The sequence below is a fragment of the Chenopodium album genome, chromosome 2, assembly GCF_948465745.1.
Source record: "Chenopodium album chromosome 2, dcCheAlbu1.1, whole genome shotgun sequence".
NCBI lineage: Eukaryota > Viridiplantae > Streptophyta > Magnoliopsida > Caryophyllales > Amaranthaceae > Chenopodium > Chenopodium album.
The window spans coordinates 18,025,466-18,039,863 of record NC_137835.1 but is presented as its reverse complement, the minus strand read 5'-3'; the positions used below and the strand labels follow the sequence as shown (position 1 = coordinate 18,039,863).

General features: G+C 35.2%; 1 non-coding gene across 1 annotated transcript; it reads left to right on the top strand.

Moving 5' to 3' along the window:
* Positions 1-5,958: 5,958 nt before the first annotated feature.
* LOC145607104 (small nucleolar RNA R71) lies at positions 5,959-6,065 on the top strand. Its single transcript, XR_014105503.1, has one exon. It is a non-coding gene; the product is annotated as a small nucleolar RNA R71 (small nucleolar RNA).
* Positions 6,066-14,398: the final 8,333 nt, after the last annotated feature.

The following is a 14,398-nucleotide window of genomic DNA, read 5'->3' as shown; positions in this document are numbered from 1 at the left end:
GTAGGGCGGTGTAACCACCGAGAAGGAATTACCTCACGACCGACCAAATGCTCTTGCCGTTCCTTTTGTTCTCGGCTCACAATCCGGATCGTCGGCCAATACGGGATTTGCAAGTCCGGGTCGTATTCCTCCCTTGAACTGGAGCTCCTACCAAAAATGGACCTAGCCCCCTTTGATGCCATGTTTAAGAAATGAGTTTGAAAATTTATTGAATTAAAACTGAAAAATTTTTATATGAAAGTGAAGAGGATGAAGAGAGGATCACAAATATGTAAAGAGTTTTGAATTTGGGTAAGAAATGGAGGAGAAATCTTAGAGAAGTTAGAGAAAATTTGAGTTCTAGAGAGAGAAAGTTATGGAGAAAGAAGAAATGGAGGAAGAAAGAAGAAAAGAAAGAAAGAAAAACAAGCGGACGTCATTCACGCCCGGTCGGGCGATCTGGGTTATTTCGCAAGCTGGTTCTCGCGCCCGGTCGGGCAGCCTTCGCCCGGTCAGGCGATCTAAATCGCTCGAATTTCGTAACCTTTTGCGCCCGGTCGGGCGCCACTCTCCCGGTCGGGCGATCTGACTATCTGATTCCGTCTTGCTCTCGCACCCAAGTCGGGCGAGGCTTGCCCGATCGGGCGATTTTTAAGTCTAAATTTTCGCCCTTCTCGCGCCCGGTCGGGCGAGGCTTGCCTGATCGGGCGGACAATTAAATCCGTAAACGTCAAGTTTTGCGCCCGTTCGGGCGCCACTCGCCCGGTCGGGCGAAATTTCTTATTTTTAGATCCTTTCTCTCGCGCCCGGTCGGGCCCGAGTCTAAATCGGCGAAATATTAATTTTCTTCTTTTCTCCAAAAATTGGCTAACTCTTTTCCCTCAAACCTGTACAATTACTCATGAAACTCATTAAATTCCCTCATCTCTCCTCCCATAAGAAAAAGAAAAGAAAAACTAGACTAAAAAGCATTAAAAATACGGGTTGCCTCTCGCAAAGCGCTGGTTTATCTAGGTCCCGCACGACCTTCTTACCAAGTGCAATTTCTAGGACCCTTGTCCTAACGCTTGATCGGGTGGTTTCTCACCCGGTCTAGCGGTGTTTAGGCTGCGATACGACTTCCTGACATACCTTGTGGGACGCAAAATCACCTTGCCTGGTGGATCCTCCTTGACTTGGACTGGGGGATCTTCAATGCTACGCACTAAAGATCCTTCTTTGATCGAATGTTGCTTCAAATTGTCATCGCGTTCAACACTTGCAACTCGATCTGGTGGAACACTTACCGTAGGCTCGATTCGCACAACTTGCTCGATCGGTTCCACTTGTTCATCCTCGAAACCAAGACCAACAATGTAGAGTGCTCTTGCTATTGCATCGACTTCCTTCTGCCATTTGTCTATCTCATCTGAAAAGGATGCAACACAAGATACCGCCTCCAAGGGATATTTTTCAAGAGCTTGGGGCTTGTTAGAATAATTTACAACCACATTAACACTGAAACATTTCTCCCCAGTCATGGAGCTTTTAGGGGCATTATTCAGATTAAAAATAACTTTATCGTCCCCTACTGATAGTGTTAACTTACCACTTCTTACATCTATGACTGCTCCTGCAGTGTTAAGGAATGGTCTACCCAAAATAATTGGGGTTTGCATATCCTCAGCCATATCAAGAACAACAAAATCTACAGGTATATAAAATTTACCTACTCTAACGGGGACATCCTCTAAAACACCTACGGGGTATTTGAAAGAACGGTCGACCATTTGTAGAGTTATTGTAAACCCCCATATTTTAAAATATATTATAAATGAAATTATATATTATTTATAATATTTACTTGTATTTTTCCGGAATTTAATTTCAAAAGTTTCAAATTATTTTTGTGGTTGATTAAAAAGAACTTTTTATGAACCTTCCTTCTATAATTTATGTCCAACAAACAAACTAAACCCAGTTTACTTTCTTGATTGACCCATTAATTTAATGAGGCTCAATATCCCTACTTACCCTACTACCCTTTCTCCTATAAATACCCCATACATCCCCAAAAATTTCCCCACACAAAAGTTAGTCTTATTTTCTTTCTCCTTTGTTTTATTAATTTGTGTAATTATAATTATTGATTATGGGTTTTGATTTTATTGTTTGAAATTAATTTAATTAGTATCAAATTGTATTGTGATGATTAAACTTTATAATTTCAGATTTTATAAATGTTATAATTTTCAGATTTTGTAAATTTAATAACCTAGGGTTTTTAATCATTGAAAATCATGATTTTAGGGTTTTTATGAACAACCGATTTAGGGCTTTTATAGTAATGATGTTTTGAAATTTTGGTGATTATACTACTAATTAGTTTAACTTAATTCCAGATTATTTTGAACACGTAAATTCGTGTTTTAATGTTTAGATTTTGGTTCGTTAATATTAATCCCGTTTTAATCCCGATCAGGTTCTGAACTCATCCGATTTTGACAAAAAAATAGTGTTTTCCATGTGGAAACAATGTTTTAAGAAAGACTCACTACCTTTGGTAGTGGGCACCACCCTCTCGTGGCCAAATTCAGCCTCTAAATATGATTTTTGGGCAGTTTTTGATTTTTAACGATGTTTTTTTTTATGCTTAATGTTTATAATTAGTTTTGGGTTTTGATTTTATAGTATAAAGTTTATATTTTTAGTATCAAAATCATGTTTTTATGTTTTAAACTAATAATTTCAGATTATAATTGTTGTTATAATTTTCAGATTTTATAATTTTAAAAACCTAGGGTTTCAATTTATTTAAATTGGGATTTTAGGGTTCTTATCACTAATTAAATTGGGGCTTTTGTTCCTATTGGATTTCTATTGATTAATTAAGCATAAAAACATGTTTTTAATGAAGTTTTAAGGATCTTTAATCAAATTTATATTTCTGGAAATTTGGTTAAGTATTAATTTATTATTGTTGCTTGTTTTCTAGGAAGTGATTATTTCTTAGGAGACTTTTAAGTGATTAAAAGTGGCACAAAGGATTGTTTATACGAGGTACGTACATGTCTACTTCGTTGTAAGTAGTATCATGTTTAGGTACCAAAGAAAAGAACTTAGTTTCATGATTAGAGAACACTTGGATGAAAATTGTTTGGTTATACATTTAATTAATTCATGTGCTTATGTTTATGAGACATGTTTTGGTGAATTGATTATGTTTGTATGGAATTATGGATGCAAACATGTTGAATTATATTGGATTAATTGTTTGTATGGAATGTTGATACAAACATAATTTTATTGGATTGGTTTGTTAACCACATTTGGATTATTAAAGGATTGGAATTGAATGGTTTAAGTGGAATGAATTTATTAATTATTCCACAAGGTTATTATTTATTTATTTATTGCTCAATCATAACTTGTTAGTATGTTGAGTAAAGGTGGATTAAGCCGAAATGACTAGGTGAGTTGACTATGTTCAACAATTTTGAATAATTTGGAAGTTTAATTGGAATTAAAGGTCAATTTGTGATGTGATCACCATTGTCCTAAATAAGATTAAAAATGAATTGATGTATGATTGTTATGTATGGTCTTCTTGATTGAGTCGGCTATTAATTAAAATTGTAATCACGTAAAGTGAAACATGGATGAGCAATAAAACTCTGGAAAGCGTGCACTTCTAGAGTATTGACAATTATGGGTTGGGGTACACGGTGGTAGCCCGTGGCTTTTCGAGACTTGTTTGATCAACATGTCCTCTTTTCTTTTGGTATTTACATTTTTATTTTATAATGAAAGTTAGATGGGATCCTAGACTAACTTTGTGAGAATGGAGTCGCGCCCATTCTTGCATCGCGCTAAACTTTTATTTTAAATGGTCATTTGGGACCAAAATGATTTGGTGGATTGGACAACCTCGTCTATTGCTTACTCCAACTAAATTAATTAAATTAAATATAAAGAGTCAAGTGTTTGGAATTGATTAGCAAGTATGTTGAGTCGATTGAATTGTTTAAGTGTGGAGTCTTGATTAATGAATTTATGTTGTATGTTTATTTACTTTAATTAGTTGAGCATGCTAGGCTTGGTACGTTGTAGCTTGTATGTACTCAGCTTTGCTGATTGCGTGCTTTTGTGTGTTTTCTTTTGGTCATGGCCTTCGCCTTTCAATGACCCTGTGATGATCCAATTATTACACTTGTATTATTGGGGAGCAGTATCGCACATGTTATCTTGATGATGTGAAGTTCGGGGATTTGACATACGCATTGTCAAGGGATTGGTGTGATTGAGAGTATTCGTTCTTTGTATTAAACTTATTTATGCTTTACTATTTTAATTATGTTTTGGGATTTTGGAATATTGGTTTGGTTTTAATAAGGGCCTTTATGGTTCCAATTTGTAAGCTTTGACTTATTGGTTTTCTAAATTATATTATTTTAATATTTAAGTTGGATTTCCGCTGCAATACTTTGATAAAGCCTTAACGTTTTAACACGTGGCGGTAACATGCCAATGGTTCTCCTCTATTTTTATTTAAAGTAAGTGGTTTGGAAAAGGGAGAATTTTTGGGGTGTTACAGTTATATTGGTAGCTTTTAATTTACCCATATTCAACTTAGAACACACAGATAATGGCATGATGCTAACACTAGCACCCAAATCACATAATGCATTATCAATCAAGAGATTGCCAATATGACAAGGGATAGAAAAACTACCCGGATCTTTTAATTTAGGGGGAGACTTATTTTAAAGTACGGCACTACATTCTGCAGTGAAAGCTATTGTCTCTACTTCACTAATAGACCTTTTTCTCGTCAATATTTCTTTCATAAATTTTGCATACGAGGGGATTTGTGTGATCAATTCAGTAAAGGGAACTATTACCTTCAAATCTTTTACCACCTCCAGGAACTTACCAAACTGCTTAACCAAGTTTGCCTTCAATTGACGATTGGGGAAAGGAAGTTTGATATTTGGCTTTGGAGCATTTTTATTCTTGTCTGGAGTAGCCACCTTCTCTGGAGTTTTACCCTGCAATGTAGAATTAGATATGTTAGTATAATCCTTTAGCCCTACAGGGCTATCAACTACATTGTTTAGTTTAATGATATCAAGATTAACATTATTTGATAAAACAGGTTCATCAACTTTGGGCATAGAGGGCCCTTCATAGTTTGAACCACTCCGTAGAGTAGTTGCAAATACTTGATCCGTAGGCCTAGTCGGCTGTGCCGGCAGGGCTCCCTGTTGGCGGGCTTGTAGAGTAGCGGAGAGTTGCGCAATTTGATTATCTACAATTTTATTATGCGCTAGAATTTGATCAATTGTCGCATCTCTGCTCTCCATGTGCTTTTGCATATTGGCCAACATTGCTCTAATTTCCACCAAAGAAGGGTCAGAAGATGAGGAGGGTTATTGTGGTTGATTCTTCTGGCTAGCATTGGGATGATAATATTTCTGCTGCTGTTGCTGTGGCGCCTGTGGTTCTTGTGGTGGAGGATTTTGAACATTAGTGCTCCGGTAGGAAAGGTATGGATGATTCCGATACCCAGGATTGTAAGTGTTGGAGTATGGGTTATTCTGCCTATAAGCTTGGAAGGCATTAACTTGCTCCACGGAACTCCTGCAATCCTGCTCCCAATGACCTACAATACCACAATTTTCACAAAAAGCCACATTAGAATTATTATTATTAATCGCATAAACATTGGCTACATTAGCAGTGCTCAGATTATCTAATTTTTGGCAAATAGAGGTTAGTTGAGCTTGCAAAAAGGATACAGAGTCGACACTATGCTTCCCCTTGTTAGCAAATCCTCTGGGATTCCCATATTGGGAATTGTGTATCGCCATATCTTCAATAACCTGACCTGCATCATCAACATTAAGATTCATAAATCTCCCACTAGCTGCAGAGTCTAAAATTATTCTAGAGGAATTTCCAATGCCGTTATAAAAGGCTTGGATTAACTGCCATTGCGCTAAATTATGGTGAGGGCATTCTCTTTGTAAGTCCTTGAACCTCTCCCAAGCCTCATATAAAGACTCATCGGCTTCTTGGGCAAAGTTCTGAATCGCACTCCGTAATACTGCTGTTCTCTCTGCAGGATAATACTTGTTATAGAAATTCAAAACAAGAGTTTCCCAGTCAGTTATACCAAGTGTAGTTCTATTTAAGCCATTAAAACACAATTTAGCTTTTCCAGTTAAAGAGAAGGGAAAGAGAATCTCCCTGATTTGGTCTTGAGTGACCCCGACTTGCCTGATGGTGTTGCAATATTGACAATAGTCGGCAATGTGAAGATTCGGGTCTTCACCCTTGGCTCCACTGAATTGCTTCCTCTCTATCATCGTTATAAATTGAGGTTTAATTTCAAATTGAACCCCATCAAGAGCCGGAGTAGGGGTGAGATGTGGAAAATCCGTAAGCTTTGGTTGTGAATAGTCACTAAGCTTCTTTGGAGCCGTCATCTCTGATTCTGCGTCTGATGATGCCTCTAAATCGCTGGAATCAGTTGGAGGATCGCGGTGATTATTGTTATTATCACCAGAATCCGCCAGGATTTGCTTGTAGAGATTTTTCTGTCTATGGAAGGAACGTTCGATCTCATGATCGAATGGGATGTAACCTGATCTGGAACACCTGAGCATAAACAAAAACTAGAAGCAAATATGAGATTTGTCTCAGAGAACTAACGCTCGCTGAGACAAAAGAGAAATAATCTAGACTACAAAAACAATCAGAAATAAAAATAAAACCGTTTCCCCGGCAACGGCGCCAAATTTTGACAGGGTAAAGTCGTATCCCCTAATCAAAAATAATTTCTAAATCCTCTAACTAAAGTAGATAGGGAAGTAGGGTCGATCTCCACAGGGAAACAAGTCTTTTTACTCCTAATTAATTATTATAATCTAAATTATCTAAGTAACCAATATTTATATTTGAGTATGAAACTAAACTACAAAGAATAAAAATAGGGAGAAAACAATATATAAAAGGATCTAGGGAATAGGTTCACCAATAAATAATACTCCAGGGTAAAACATAACAATCAATCATTGACATTGCATAAATAACATGATTAACAGGCTCTCGCAATTTATTAATCAACATAGATCTAACAGGCTCTCGCAATTTACTAGATCTAAGTTCTTATTGAAAATAGCCTTTAATATCAAATTAACATCTTCTCGAATCATCAATTTAATATTGCTATACTTTTACAAGCCGCAATTGTAAAACATTAAAACAATTCAATAAGAAATTATCATGCAATACCAATAATCAATAATAGTCGATCATCAATGCATCAATTAACCAGATTGTAAAGGGATTTCGCTACGTATTACAATCACACAATTAATTTACCGGTATTAAATCTCATCTCTCGAATCTCGACTTAACCATTTATAAATTAACCTGCCTATTGAAACTAGACCTAAACATCAATTCTCATCTCTCGAATCTTGAATCAATATTGTCAAACTCATGCATAAAAGATAGGCCTAATCTAGTCACAGAGCATTAAATTAATCAATAGGAAATTAATCTAGCTTTGATAATTAACAACAACAAATTACCCCTTCATATTATTTATTAGATCCCCATAAACCTTAGAAATTAAACTACTCACACATATTAAAAACAAAACTAATCAAAGTAATAAAATAAATCATGATGAAAGGAATAAAATAAACAACTAAGATTAAGGGAAGAGAAACCGTTACCAAAATAAATCTGGAATTAAGAGTAGAATTAAGAACAAAGGTTTTAGAGAAAAGAAATCTAAGAGAATAATTAAGAGAGTAAAGAGAAGAAGAAGAGATGATTAAAATCGTATTACGAAGAAGTATTTATACTCCGTACAAAATCCTAAACTAAAACAAATTAAAACGACGTTAATCGTCTACTAAAAAATACACGCGCCCGATCGGGCGAGGCACCGCCTGATCGCGCGTGCCTTTTTGCCTCTAATACGAATCTCGCGCCCGGCCGGGCGCGTCATCGGGCGCCAGCCTTAGCTTCTCCCGCCCGGCCGGGCGCGCCTCCGGGCGCCAGCCTCTTTGGCCGGGCGGCTCATTTGGGCCAATATTTGGACTTCGATTGGGCTCCAATTCTTCGGGCCAATCTGGGTTTCCTCTTCCGGTCTTGAATACTCGGTCCAAATGCCCCGATATCACCTATACCGAGCCCTTAATCACCGATTCGATGGCTCTAACCAGCCCTGGGCTATAAACTCTAGTCGTGCTTCTCCAATGCTTGTGATTGCTCCAAAATATTTCGGGAAAATACTCCAAAAGCATAAATCCCTGCAAAAGTCAACCAAATCTACGAAAATACTAGAAAACACCAATTAGTAATAAAAGTGGCTCTAAAGAGCTTAAAACACTACTAATTATGACCAAGGGACGGGGGTAAAATACTATATAAAATAGACACATCATAAGGGCTAAAGTATTTTAATTATAAAGTTTTATAAAAGTAAATTATATTTTGGGCCAAAGGTTTATCAATTATATGAGCTCATTTAAATAATCGTATGTATATTCTTCCTACATACTCTTGTTAGACCTATCCATTTCATTTTACTAAGCTCAATTACTTATTTGAACCCTTGTGGGCCAAATATTCCATTACTTAAACCCACATTTTTAATGAGCCCAAACTTAAACCCTATTCTCTACTCTATAAATACCTCTCAAAATCCCAAAAATTTCCCACACAAAGAGGCTCAAAAATCATATTTTATCAAAGTAAGTATTCTATTTCCTTTTTCTTATTTTTTTCTATCTTTTCTTTTTTTCTTTCTTTTTTTCCACTTACTTTTTCTTTTCTATTTCCTTTCATGTTTCATGTGTGAAACATCTCCAAAGAACTCCACTTGCGGCCACCTCATCTCGCTGGCGTCACCACCATGTCACCGCCGCCCGGCCACCACCACGGTGGTCTCCTTCTCTCTCTTCTTTTATCTTGTTTTTATTATTATTCCTATACTTTATAATTAGGGTATTGATTTTAATTGTCAAAACATGATTAGTATGTTTTAGAATTATGTTTTCATGATTAAAGATTATAAATTTTACAGTATAAAGTGTTTGAATTTCAGATTTTATAAACTATTAAAAGTTAGGGTTTTAATTATTAAAGTGTTGATTTTTAGGGTTCTAACTTACAATTGATTTGGGGGTTTTATATACCCATTGATTGTAAGTGATAATAGAGCTTAAATATTGTATCTTTATGGAGTTTTAATGAATTTTTGATGGGTTTTTTATTAAGTTTTACGGTTATTTCACCAAATGCCACTGAGCAATTTAAAAATTCACCAAATGCCATCAGACTTTCACAAAGTGCCATTATTGTCTAACGGAGTTAACTCCGTTAATAGCTAGGGCTTAATCATGACACATGTGGACACGTGTTAGTCAGCTATTGGTTTAAAAAAAAGGTAAATAAAATTAAAATTAAAATTATTTTTTAAAAAACTAAAAAATAAAAAATAAAACAAAAAAAAAACTCTAAATCTTAACCCAAACCAGGCCCCACTACCATAACCACCAGCCAAAGCCAACCGACAGCCCAAAGCCAACCGCCGAAATCCCCTAAACTCCCATCGGAATCCACCGGAACCCCCTAACCTCCCTCTTGAACCCATTGACCCCACCAAAACCACTGACCCCACTTAATCCCCCTTTCCTTCTCCCGATAAATCACCCCAGCCACCGCAACCGTCTCACGCAATGCCCACAATTCCACCTGCCCGACTCCTGCACCTTGACGACGACCTACAGAACTTCACCTACCCGACACCCCCGCCGTGATCCCCACCCCAGCCCCTGCAACCACCTCACGCATCACCATAGCCACCGAAATCGACCATGGAAACCAAAAATAAAACCCGACTATGGAAACCCTTCACCCTCAAACGGCCGAAATCGACCACGGAAATCTAGAATGGTCGATTTCTATGGTCGATTTCATCGTTTCAAGGGTGGAGGATATGAGTGGTTTTGCGCGGTGGTGATGTTGTTGTCAAAGCTCGTGCTTGCTGTTGGTTTTTGGGGTCGGGGAAGTTTGTGTGGGTGGTGTTGGGGGTCGGCGGTGGGTCAGGTTGGGTGTTAAAGGGACAACCGACCGATTTTTGGTGGTTAATGTGGTGTCGGCCGTTTTTCGGCGAGATAAGAGCAGGGGCTAGGGTTTGGCGGTGGTGGGGGTGGCTGGGAAAATTTTGGGTTTTTTTTTTATTTTTAGTTTTTTGTTAAATTTTTTTTTATGAATTAAGATAAATGGACCAATTATATCATGACATGTGTCATGATTAACCCCTAATGACTAACGGAGTTAACAGTCGTTAGTCATTAATGACACTTTGTGATTTTTTTTGAAACTCGGTGGCATTTGGTGAATTTTGAAAAGTTCGATGGCATTTGGTGAATTTTTAAATTGCTCAGTGGCATTTGGTGAAATAGCCGTAAGTTTTAATGCTGGAATTTTTCCTAAAGTACTACTTTTGATGGTTTTATGAAAAGGGTTTAATTACCCATTAAAGAGGAGTTTAATTAAGGGTTTTACTAATTTTCAGATTATTTTAAGTAGTCTAAAGTGAATTTTCAGATTATTTTCAGATTATTTTAAGTAGTCTAAAGTGAATTTAAGTCGCTGGAAATTGTGTATACAAGGGTAATTAATATAGTATTATTGTCCCTTTATGTAGGAGACTTGGTTCGGGAGTTGTTGTAGTGTAATCGGCTACTTTAAGGGCTTAATTGAGGTACGTTCACGTACCTTAGCGTATTTTGGTGATGTAGTATCATGCTAGGCTTGATTTAAATTAATCCAAGTAGTATCATGCTAAGATTTTGATTGGAAATTTTAGATTATTGATATTGGTGATTAAATTGGAAAGCATGATTTATTTGTGATGGATTAATGGTTGAAAAATTATTATTATTTGGCATGTTGTGTATGAACCATACTTTTAATTATGGCATGTTGGAATGCATGTTTAATTAAACTACATGTTTAATTTGGTTTGAAATATTGAAAAGGAATTTATTTTTGGTTCATATAATTTTTATTGATGCTTTAAGCATGAGGAAAGAGCTATTTAAGTGTCTTTGTACACGAGGGTTAAATTATATTTTGGTGCCTTAGTGCACTTAAGGTGTTTTTAACACCAAGGGATATGATTTGTGGCGCTTTATGCGTTTAAGGTGTCTTTGACACTGAGGTTGTAACACCCCCAAATCCCCCTCTACGAAATACTAGTATTATCCGTATAATTATACCGTAGAGATAGACTTAGGCGTTTTACTACCGCGTAATTACGCAAGGCTACTCAACTTACTAAAAATAACAATACTTTGCAGCGGAAACTTCAATACTCTTCTTTATTAATAATAACCATAATAGTAACCAATGTTATGAGTACTCCAAATAGATACAAGACCAAATTCCTAATTTAGTGAAAACCAATCCCGGGACTCCAATGCATCATTTATTGACTCCAACCTGAAAATAAGCAACACTGCTTACCATTACGGTAAACAGGGCGACCAAAACAAATAAGAAGTACGGGTTAGCAAAATATGCTAAGTACGGTAAGTGCAAGATAATTAAACTAAATTTATTCGCAAACTTGCTTTAAAACCAATTTCCAATAAATAATCCAATAATTCCAAAGTCATGGTTTAAAACCAATTCTCAATAATTCCAATATCGATTATCAATAAAACCTATTCCAATTATTTAAAAACCAATTTCTCATATTAAAACCAATTCCTCTCCCAAGTGTGCACACCCCCCAAGTCAGTCTCCTTATGTTACAAGGCTATTCTTGAGGAAAGACCCGGTCATGCAAAGTCCAAGGCCTTATCAATAAACCAAATACGCATAGTGGGATTACCAACATGCTTATAAAGCATAAATAATAATAAATCCATGATTCAATAAATCCTCTTTTAAATCCAATAATTCAACCTTTAATGAAAACAATCCAAACTCCTTTTCCATAAATCCAACTTGCTTTCAAAATCAATCCTTTTTAAACATGAATAATAAATTAATTAATCAAAACATGTTATAAAAATCAATACTCCGATTTAATTATTAAAACCAATCCTTTAAACATACTTTTAATTCATAAACCATAATTCAATTCAATTTAATTCAATTCATCATAAAATCATTCAAACATGTTATTCAAATCGATTACTTTCAAGGTATCTAGCCACCTAATGTACCTTGATCTTCACTTAGCCAACAACACTTCAAAAAAAGTCTCAAGTAGCTTGATCAAAAACCCTATACAAATAAATATAACCTTAATCAATATAAGGTTAACAAATAATCACAAATAATTAAATTAAACCCTCCCAACTATATGTACATGAACCTCTTAAATTAATTCAACATGAACATTATTAAAATCTGATTTTATATAATTAAAACTACTCATAATAATTTTATATTAATCTCCCATAATAATAATAATAATTGAATAAGTGAAAAGGAGAAAAAAAGAATTGAATTTGCGTAGGAAATAATAGGCAGAACTTTCAGAGGCTATAACTCCTTTGATATAGCTCCGAATTGGGTGATTCTTCATCCTAAACTCAAGAATTTTTTGAAAGGAACAACGTTATGTGAAACGTCACTACCCCAAAAAATGACCAGAAGTGCCCGAAAATTGGCTTCAAAGATGAACGGGATGATTTGTGTAAAATTGAGGAGAAGAAAAGAAGAGAATTGGTGTGAAGAATGTGAGAGGTATGAAGGGGTATTTATAGGCTAGTATGAGCATGAATTATGGTAGGAAAATGTAGGAAGAATTATGGTAATTAGGGTTTAAGAGATTACTTGGAGAAGTGAGCAAAGATTTAAGGAAAGTTTTGATATTTGAAGGGATTGTGTATAATTGAACATGGAAGGTATGTATGTCATGGAAAATATTAAGGAAATTGAGATTGCTTGGGGAATAATTAATAAGAATGAATGGCAAGAAAATATAATAATTGGATATCAAAAAGATGGAGATTAAAATTATGGAAAATAGGAAATTTTAGGAAGATAATTAAAAATACAAATTACCAAAATATTTTCCCAAAATCTTTATGGGATGGCCGAAATTATTGAGCTTTCCTAAGCTCATATTTTCGGCCTTTCTATTTAGTATTTAGGAATATATTTTTCTAGTTTAAAGGAATAAAAATAATTGTGTAAATAATATTTATTGTAATAAATAATTAAATACCAAATATTCACCAAATAATTTAACTAAATAAAAATCAGATTTTCACATAGGAAAATCTGAAATTATTAGCTAATTAATTGGGATTTTTGGACCTATTAAAATAATAATTAAATATAGCTTTTGCCTTAATTAAAATATCTTAAATATAAATAATCCGGTTTTTAAAATAGGATAAATGGATAATAAATCTTATCCAAAATAATGATTAGTTTTCAAAATACTTTTGGCGCCAAAATTCAAATATCATTTTGGCTCCAAGATTTAAATAGTAAGTTGAATTACTAAAATACCCTTTTTAGAAAATAATAATTAATTAGGAAAATACGTATGAAAATACGGGGTATTACAGAGGTAGATTTTAAAAGGGTTCAACATTAAATATTATGTTGTCACTAACTATTCAAGAATTAAATTGGTATGTTTGATTGATTGAATAATTACTGTTGATTGAATGATAGTGGTTTGTGAGTCATCATCAAGTCTAATAATATGTAAATAACATAAAGTTAAAGAGATTACGCACCAAATCTCTTGGAACGTATATACCTTGAGTATGGACATATGGGGGAAGTTATGGGGTTTTATATTTAACCATAACTTCTACTGGAGTACAGGATGTTGTACATTCCTTTTATTATTATTATGCGCAGGAATTCCGCCACCTATGTGTGGTTTTGATGCTGGCACGGTTAGCCCCCGTGTTAATAACCTCAATTGATTTGGGGGAGGTAGAGTTAGAAACCCGTTCGATGCGTGATCAATGCTAAATAAATTATTTAGTGTCTAGTTGAAGAGTCTTGTTGGTTGTTGTGTGTGTTTGTAAACAGGTGCATTGAGGTAAGAGTGTGTTGATAGGTGAAAGCATGTTAGTGTGTTTAATTATGCTTATGTACTCAGCTTTGTTGATTGTGTGTGTTTGTCTGTTTTGGCCATGTCTTTATCTTGGTCCTATGATGACCCATTTTTAATGGAGAGTAGTGGAAACAAGTAGAGATAAGCTTTTCAGGTATTGAAGCATATTCATGGCGGGGCATGAGTAAAGAGCGAATCTTGCTAGTTTTCATTAGTTCATGATGTGTTTTTATGCTTTGATTATTTATGGTATTATTTATATGTGGACTAACGCAAAGATTTGGATTTGGTTTGGTTTTTAATAAGGGCCTTTGATGG